General features: G+C 32.2%; 1 pseudogene; it reads left to right on the forward strand.

Moving 5' to 3' along the window:
* Positions 1-680: 680 nt before the first annotated feature.
* LOC133815247 (putative pentatricopeptide repeat-containing protein At1g12700, mitochondrial) lies at positions 681-1,845 on the forward strand (annotated as a pseudogene).
* The last annotated feature ends 5,962 nt before the right edge of the window (positions 1,846-7,807 follow it).

The following is a 7,807-nucleotide window of genomic DNA, read 5'->3' on the forward strand; positions in this document are numbered from 1 at the left end:
TTCTACTACTGCTACCACTACTACCACTACTACCACTACTACTACCCCTACTACTACCACTACCAGTACCACTACCACTACCACTACTACTACCACTACTATTTCCTCTACTACTACCACTACTACTACCACTACTACCACGACTTCTACCACTACTACCACTACTACTACCACTACTACTACCACTTCTACTACCACTACCCCCACCACTACCACCACCACTACCACCACCATTACCTCTTCTACTACCACCACCACTACTGCCACTACTACTTCCACTACTTCTACCACTACTACTACCACTACTACTACCACTACCACTACTACTACCACTACCACTACCACTACTACTACCACTACCACTACCACTACCACTACTACTACCACTACTACTACTACCCCTACTACTCCTACCTCTACCACTACTACTACTACTACTACTACCACTACTACTACTACTACTACTACTACTACTACTACTACTACTACTACTACGACTACCATACTACTACTACTACTACTACTACTACTACTACTACTACTACTACTACTACTACTACTACTACTACTACTACTACCACTACACTACACTACTTATACCTTTACCACTGCCACTACACTACCATGGAGACGTTGCAGTCGATGATTTGTGTTAAGAATGACCTTTGCCATGCATTGTTATGTTTAATTATATTTTGGGGTACATTTCCAAGCTTAAACACCATAGTGTTATGTTCTCAATATATAAGATGTCGAACCACCTTGCCGCTAAGCCTAATTTGTGTACTCTTGACATTTTGATCCATTGTTACCATCTTGTTGAGCCTGTAGATTGTGGATTTTGTGTTTTTTGGTATTTTTTGAAGATGGGTTTCGAGACTAATGTTGTTACAATTACTATTTTGGTTACGGGTTTCTTTTTAGATGGTAAAATTATGGATGTAGTCCAAGTGTTTGATAAGATAACACAGAAGAATGTGCAAGGGAGTGTGTTTATGTTTGAGACTCTAATCAATGGGCTCTGTAAAATTCATGAAAATGGTCTTGCTTTGGAGTTGCATAAGAGGATGGTTAATGAGAAGTGCAAAGAAAATTTAGTGACTTATAGCATGATTATTGATTCTCTTGCAAAGATGGGTTACTTAAGGAGGAAATGAAAATGTTCTTGGAAATGGCTGGCACTAGAATTTTCCCAAATGTGGTTGTCTATAGTTCTTTGATCAGTGTGTTTTGTAGAGTTGGACAGTTGAGAGAGGCAATAAAGACATTTGATGAAATAGTTAGCAGAAGGATCTCAGCTGATGTCACGACATTTGATGAAGGAATTTGTGAAGGTTTTCAATCGAATGACGGGACAAGGACTCTCGCCTAATGTTGTGACTTTCACAGTTCTAGTTGACAACCTAGCAAAAATGGGGAATGTTAGAGAAGCATGTGAGATGTTTGAAGTGATGGTTCAAGAAGGCAAAGAAGCCAACTTGTTCACTTATAACTCACTCACGAATGGTTTGTGTTTGGTAGGTCAGTTAGACAATGCTGCAAAATTGTTTGAGTTGATTGTAAGAAAAGGCTTTGAATAAAACATTGTAAGCATGTGAGTTGTTGGAGTTGATTATACTGATAAATGGCTAATGTAAATATTGGAAGATCAGTGAAGCTATGCAGCTCTTTGAAAATATGTGTTGCAAAGCATTGAAGCCTAATGTGATAACATACAACACAATTTTAAAAGCACTATGTGAAACAAACAGAGTTAGAGTTGTACATAATCTTTATGAAGAGAGGAAAAGTGGTGGCCAGTCTCCTGTAATATCTACATATGTCATTTCATTAGATGGACTCTAGAAGAGTGTAGCACACCAATTTTTTTATTATTAATTTATTTATGTGTTATGTTCTTTTAAATTTAATTATTTAAATGTTAAGTGTTTAATATTTTAATTGTTCTTACTTAATTGATTTATTTGTAAATTGTTGTGCATGAGTTTTGATTGTGTGCATGGTTAGTAGTGATAGACTTGTTGACTGTGCCTATGCAAGTACATGGCATGCATGGTGAGCATGCAAGAGAATGCCATGAACCTAGACTAAATAATTGAAGTGTGAGTTTTCCCTATTTTAGAAAAGATTATGAATTAGGATGCTTTCTAGAAGGTTGTAATTCACAAAATGTTAAATGGGAAACCAATTTGTGGGAGAGAGAGAGGGGAGTGGCATGAACTTGGAAGAGTAACGGAAAAAGGATTTTTCCTTATTTATTCATTGTCATTTCTTTTTCTGTGATTGAAAATAAAGGAATTAATTTTTGGTCAATAATCACTAAGTGTTTTTGGTGGTTATTTATTGGTTGTCTTCTTGATATTTTGGATAAATACAAATTGAGATATTAAGGGTGATGAGTTGTCTCTTGGGGTGGTTCTAGCCAAATCCATAAGGGAGTGAGAGAGAAATGAGGTCGGTTTTAAATGGAGTGGATGTATAGACCCTTGGTTATTTTCCTTTTTGAGATTTACCTCATTGATTTGGGACTAGAAATTTTGGTACTTAGTGTTAATAATTTAATAATAAAAATCAAAGGAAAATAAAGTTTCCATTCCATTTGCTATACATTAGTAGTGTATCTTGGCTAGGGTTCTTATATTAAGAGGAAAATAATTTAGTTTCCTTCCCATTCTCACCATAATTGCCGCCCAACACCAAGAGAGACACTTGTCTCTCATTCTTTCTTTTCCATCCACACTAGGAAGGCTAGGATTCGAAATCTCAAGGTGGTAGAGGAAAAGGTTGTTCTTATTTTTCCATTGTCTCTATTTCTCCCTCTATGTTCTAAGCCAAGGTTTGTTGGGAATTCTATGAAGTATGTTCTTTGTGGTGGTACTAGCAAGAAGTTCAAGAGTTTTACCCTCATAGTGAAGTCGACCACCAAGCCAAGAGGTTGTAGGCTCTCAAAAATTGGAAGAGGTATGATGGTAATTCTTGTTTTCGTTTTCTTTTTCCCATCTCCTTTTCTTCCAAGATTTCTAAGATATGGATATTTGGGGTGTTTCACATCTAGGTTCTTGTGATAAGTGACGAGGGTGTCAAGAGACACGATTCTAGAGTTTTGGCTAAGCAAGGTTATCAAGAGGCATTGTGAATTTTTTTGTTGTTGATTGGATTTTTGTCTCTTTATGTGTTTTGATGATTGTTCTCCATTTTGTTAAATTCATAGAAACATCAAAATAGTATACATGTAGTTTATGTATGAGTAGTTTTTTATGAATACGTGTATTCATGCATGTTGCATAGGCGTGTGTGGTTCTTATGTTTGTGAGTGTGTGTGTGTGTTTGGACAAGCATGAAGAGTTAAAGAATAAACATATGTATATGGTGAAGGATGTATAATCTTGTTTAGGTTATATGATTTTATATGTGAATAAGGTATGTAAGTAAATATGGATATGTGTAGCTATTTATATATATATATATGTTAAATTTGATGTCTTGGTAATAAAGATTAATATTGGAATATGGTTGTTCTTTAAATCATGATGTTTTGGGTAGTCAAAATGAAAATTTAATTAGACACATACATAGGGTTTCGGGTAGGGTGATGTATGATTTAGAATGGTTTAATTCTATTGATTGTTTTGTTTTGCATGCTAATTATAATATTAAAATGCATAAAAGTGTAGAAACATGTTAGGGTAATTTGTTGAAATATTGTTAAAAAGTTTTTAAGCATTTTATGTGATTTTATGCTTGCTGAATTTTGCATTTTTAAAATGGTGATTTGTAAATATATTTTTTTAAAGAAAGAGCAAAATATGTCTTGAATTCATATTTTAAAATTAAGATTAGAAAATTGTGTAATTTTATACATGTGTCTTGTATTTCTAAAATATGATATATGCTGAAATTTTAGTATTAAATAGTTGTGAAAATTTTAATTTAAAAGTGCTTAGAATTTGGTTTATTGAAAGTGCAAATAATATGAGTTTTTTTCCAAATTTAAATAATTATGAATATTGTGATTTTATGACCTAATAATTTTTTTAGAAAGAGAATAAATTTGTCACATTTTATTAGTATTATTTTCTTAATTTTGCCAAATTAAAAAGGAGCTTTTATAAAGTAATTTTTTGTGTAAAATCGATACGCAAGTGAACGTAATCATAACAAGTAATAAAGAGTAAGTGAGATCGTTCCCACGAGGACTCTATATTAAGTACCAAAACATAAATCTTATTTCTATTTGGCTAATGATAATAACCATAGAAGAATTAAAAAGCATCCAAAAATACAGAAATTCAAAGTAGAAAAGAAGAAAACTGTGATGAATTCTTTGATTCCACTTGCAATCCTCCACAATGTGCCTCTAGCCGTCTTCTAGGGTTAATCTCTCCTAAAAATGTCATTAAGAAAGCTTTTATAGTCCCTAATTAATTCTATTTTAAAGGACAAAATTGCCTCTGAAAAATGCCCTAAATTTGACTTCTGTACGGACTGGCGTCGCGACTCCATCTAGTAGCGTCGCGGCTCTAATGTGCTTCGCGCTCCAAATTTCGTCTCTGGAATATGTAGCACTGCAGCGCTGTCTGAGAGAGCCGCAGCTCTAATTCTGGCTAACTTTTGTTTTCTTCTCGGTAACTCTTAGGACTAGGGCTTTACAACATAGAGTTACGGCTCTAAGTCCAAATTTTCACAAAATCATCAATTTGACTCCCAGTTTCCCCTAGTTTCCATTCCTTAGCCCATTTAACAATATTTCTTCAAGAATTAAGTGATTTCCTCAAATTTCAAGCTATTTCATTAATAATCACACTTAATCCTGAAAACACAATAAACACCCGCATAATATTGCACAAAACCAAATAAAAGACTAAAATTGCATCTTAAAACATGCCATAAAAACATACCAAAACTAATCCTAACATAAATTAATTTATTTTGAAAATGGGTTTCCAAAATAAGTTATTAAATAATAAACAAGTTCATTATTTTGTACAATTTAAGTTATGATCTTTATGAGTAAATAATTTTGTGTAATAAAACTTATGTATGGTATTTGTATGATTTAAAGGAATAAATGATAATAACTAAGTTGGTAATTTATTTTGAGATATGAAATGCTTACTAAACTTTTGTGAAATTAATAGAAAATAAAAGAGTTAATATTACCAACTTTGAGCAAGTTTTTATTAATAGTCTCACATACGCATGTTACATGCAAGATGACTTTTACGTACAAATATACACTATTTGATTAAATTAATGGTTCTTGTTTTGAAATCATTGAGAATTAATTGGTGAAAATGACATTATTCTTTTGTGATTTTGTGTGAGGTTTGTTGTATGAATTAAGTTGTAGTGCAACTTGTGTAAAATAGGTGTTACGTATGTATGGCCCATGCACATGTGGGGTATGCTTGTATGATATGATTAGTTTTACTTGATATTAAGACGAGTATTTGATTGATTATTCTAGGCTTGTTGTGAAGCTATCTCGCCATTTTAATTGCTTGGACTTGAGGTAAGGAAGTTAGTTAGATTTCTTATGCGATTATGTTGAAGTGTATGAGAAACAAGTTATGAGATAAGTTGTTATGTATGTATGTATGTATGTATGTATGTATGAAAAGCAGAGTGTTGTTAGCGTGCTGAAATGCGACACAACAAATGAGTTACTGTTAGGAAACTTATACATGATCTTTATTTATTTTCATGTAGATATAATATTAAACAAATTAATATGAGATAACCTAAACAGGTTTCTAAAATTGAATTCAAAGAGAAATAACGATAAGAATACTTACATTATACGCAGCGGGATGAAAGAGTCATTCTTTCAGTTTCTCTAACCTTTGTATCATTTCCGTCATAGAGTATTATCAAGAAACTGAACCGATCTTCAATTTTCTTCACAGTCTTCCAAAGTATCCTTAGAATCACATAGACTAGAGTGGGCAATTCTCAACACATGAGATAGATACAAAGAGAAGAAAAGAAAAGAATTAAGAGGCTTAGAAAATGACTTGTGTTTAGAGAGAATCTAAAAACTATCAGAAACTCTGTGTCTGTCATCTTGTGACTTGTGTTTTCAACACTCTCTAAGCACTCCTTTTATAGACTCAATTATGCCATTTAATTTAATTAAAAAATCAATAAGATAATAGTCAATAATCAGCCCTCGGTCGAAATTCTCATGAGCTTCAGGCCCGTGAAATTTCCCATTTGATTATAAGCCCATTGGACTTAAAATCAAGACATGTATTATTTCTATTGATTTAATTAATTAAATAATTATTTAAATCATTTATCTAATTAATTATTTATAATTTGAACCTTGATTTAAACTTATTTATTAATTTAGATACCAATTCATCTTAATTAATAAATCTACCATAATTTCTCTTTTCTTCTCAAAATTACATAACTCTGTGAAACTATCCAAAATTGACCAGGTCAACTTTGATAATTCTAATTGATAATTAAATCAATAAATTGAGACTATCTAGATGATTTAATCTAAGGTACAGTGGGGACCATGGGCCTATGAAATCAAGCTCCAATAAGTTATCATAAATCTGCTAACAAATAAATTTACTAACTTATCAATTCCTCGTGACTCCACTAAAGACTCGGAATTGCACTCTTGAATTCATAGAACGCTCTATAAGAAATATAGATACACTATTAATTATCCATTGTTACAACCATAATTGTCACTTAATCCTCTGTAGACAATCTACAATGAGATGAGACTAAAATACTATTTTATCCTTAAAACACTTAGTTCCTTGTAAATGATATTTCAGTAAACTAATTTAATTACTGAAATGAGATATCTATCATTTAACACATTGAACCAAACTAAAAGGAAACCATCATTTCACTTCTTCATCAGAAGCTATAGATGTTCATATCTATGATTAACACTCCCACTCAATTATACTACCGAGTTCCCAAGATGTAAGTATGGGCTAGTCTGTAGGGTAAGCTGGGAATGAACAAGTCAAAGAACTCAAATAATACAATCAGTTAGAATACTAACCACTCAGAATTGAGATTGAATTGACATATGGTCAACTATATGATATGACTATAATAACAGTATGTTTACTTGTCCTATCAACTGTCAATATCGGTCATGTCCGATGTAACAAATACATCTGATCTTATCTACTTTACTAATGTTCTGGAAAGAACATAACACTGCAATGTGTAAGTAGATCATATCGTAGATTGGCAAGTCAGTGTAAATCATGTGCATTGACTAATCTTAGGACTAACTTATTTTGAACATATAATCATATTTATATTCCACTGTGATTACATCACAATAAATACGATTAGCTACATGCTTAGGATTTAATAGAAGTTTATATTAAACAAATAATCATGAAAATAAAACATGTGAGCAAAGTGATTAACAAAGTCAAAAAATAATTTCTATTCTTTTATTGATAATAAATGAGATTACAAAGAAATTGGGTTTTAATTAGGGCATAAAACTCTAACAGTTACTAAGGTATGACATTACTCATAGGGCGGACACGCCAAGAGGCCCACGAGGGCAAGAGGAGGATTTACCAGGTTATGCCTTACTGGTTACCTCATAGAAATGTTACTTTATTTGTTTATGATAAAATTCAAATAAAGTGTAGGGCATTATAACCTTATATTGCTCTTTAATTTAATTATCATTCTTCTTCTTTTTTTGATCGAAAAAAGGTTATTTATAACACTGAAACAAATTACAACAGCCAGTTCTGAAACAAAACAAAAACTAAAGCAAACTCAAAAACAGAGCCAAGAACAAGTCACC

This window comes from Humulus lupulus, chromosome 2 (genome assembly GCF_963169125.1).
Source record: "Humulus lupulus chromosome 2, drHumLupu1.1, whole genome shotgun sequence".
Taxonomy (NCBI): domain Eukaryota; kingdom Viridiplantae; phylum Streptophyta; class Magnoliopsida; order Rosales; family Cannabaceae; genus Humulus; species Humulus lupulus.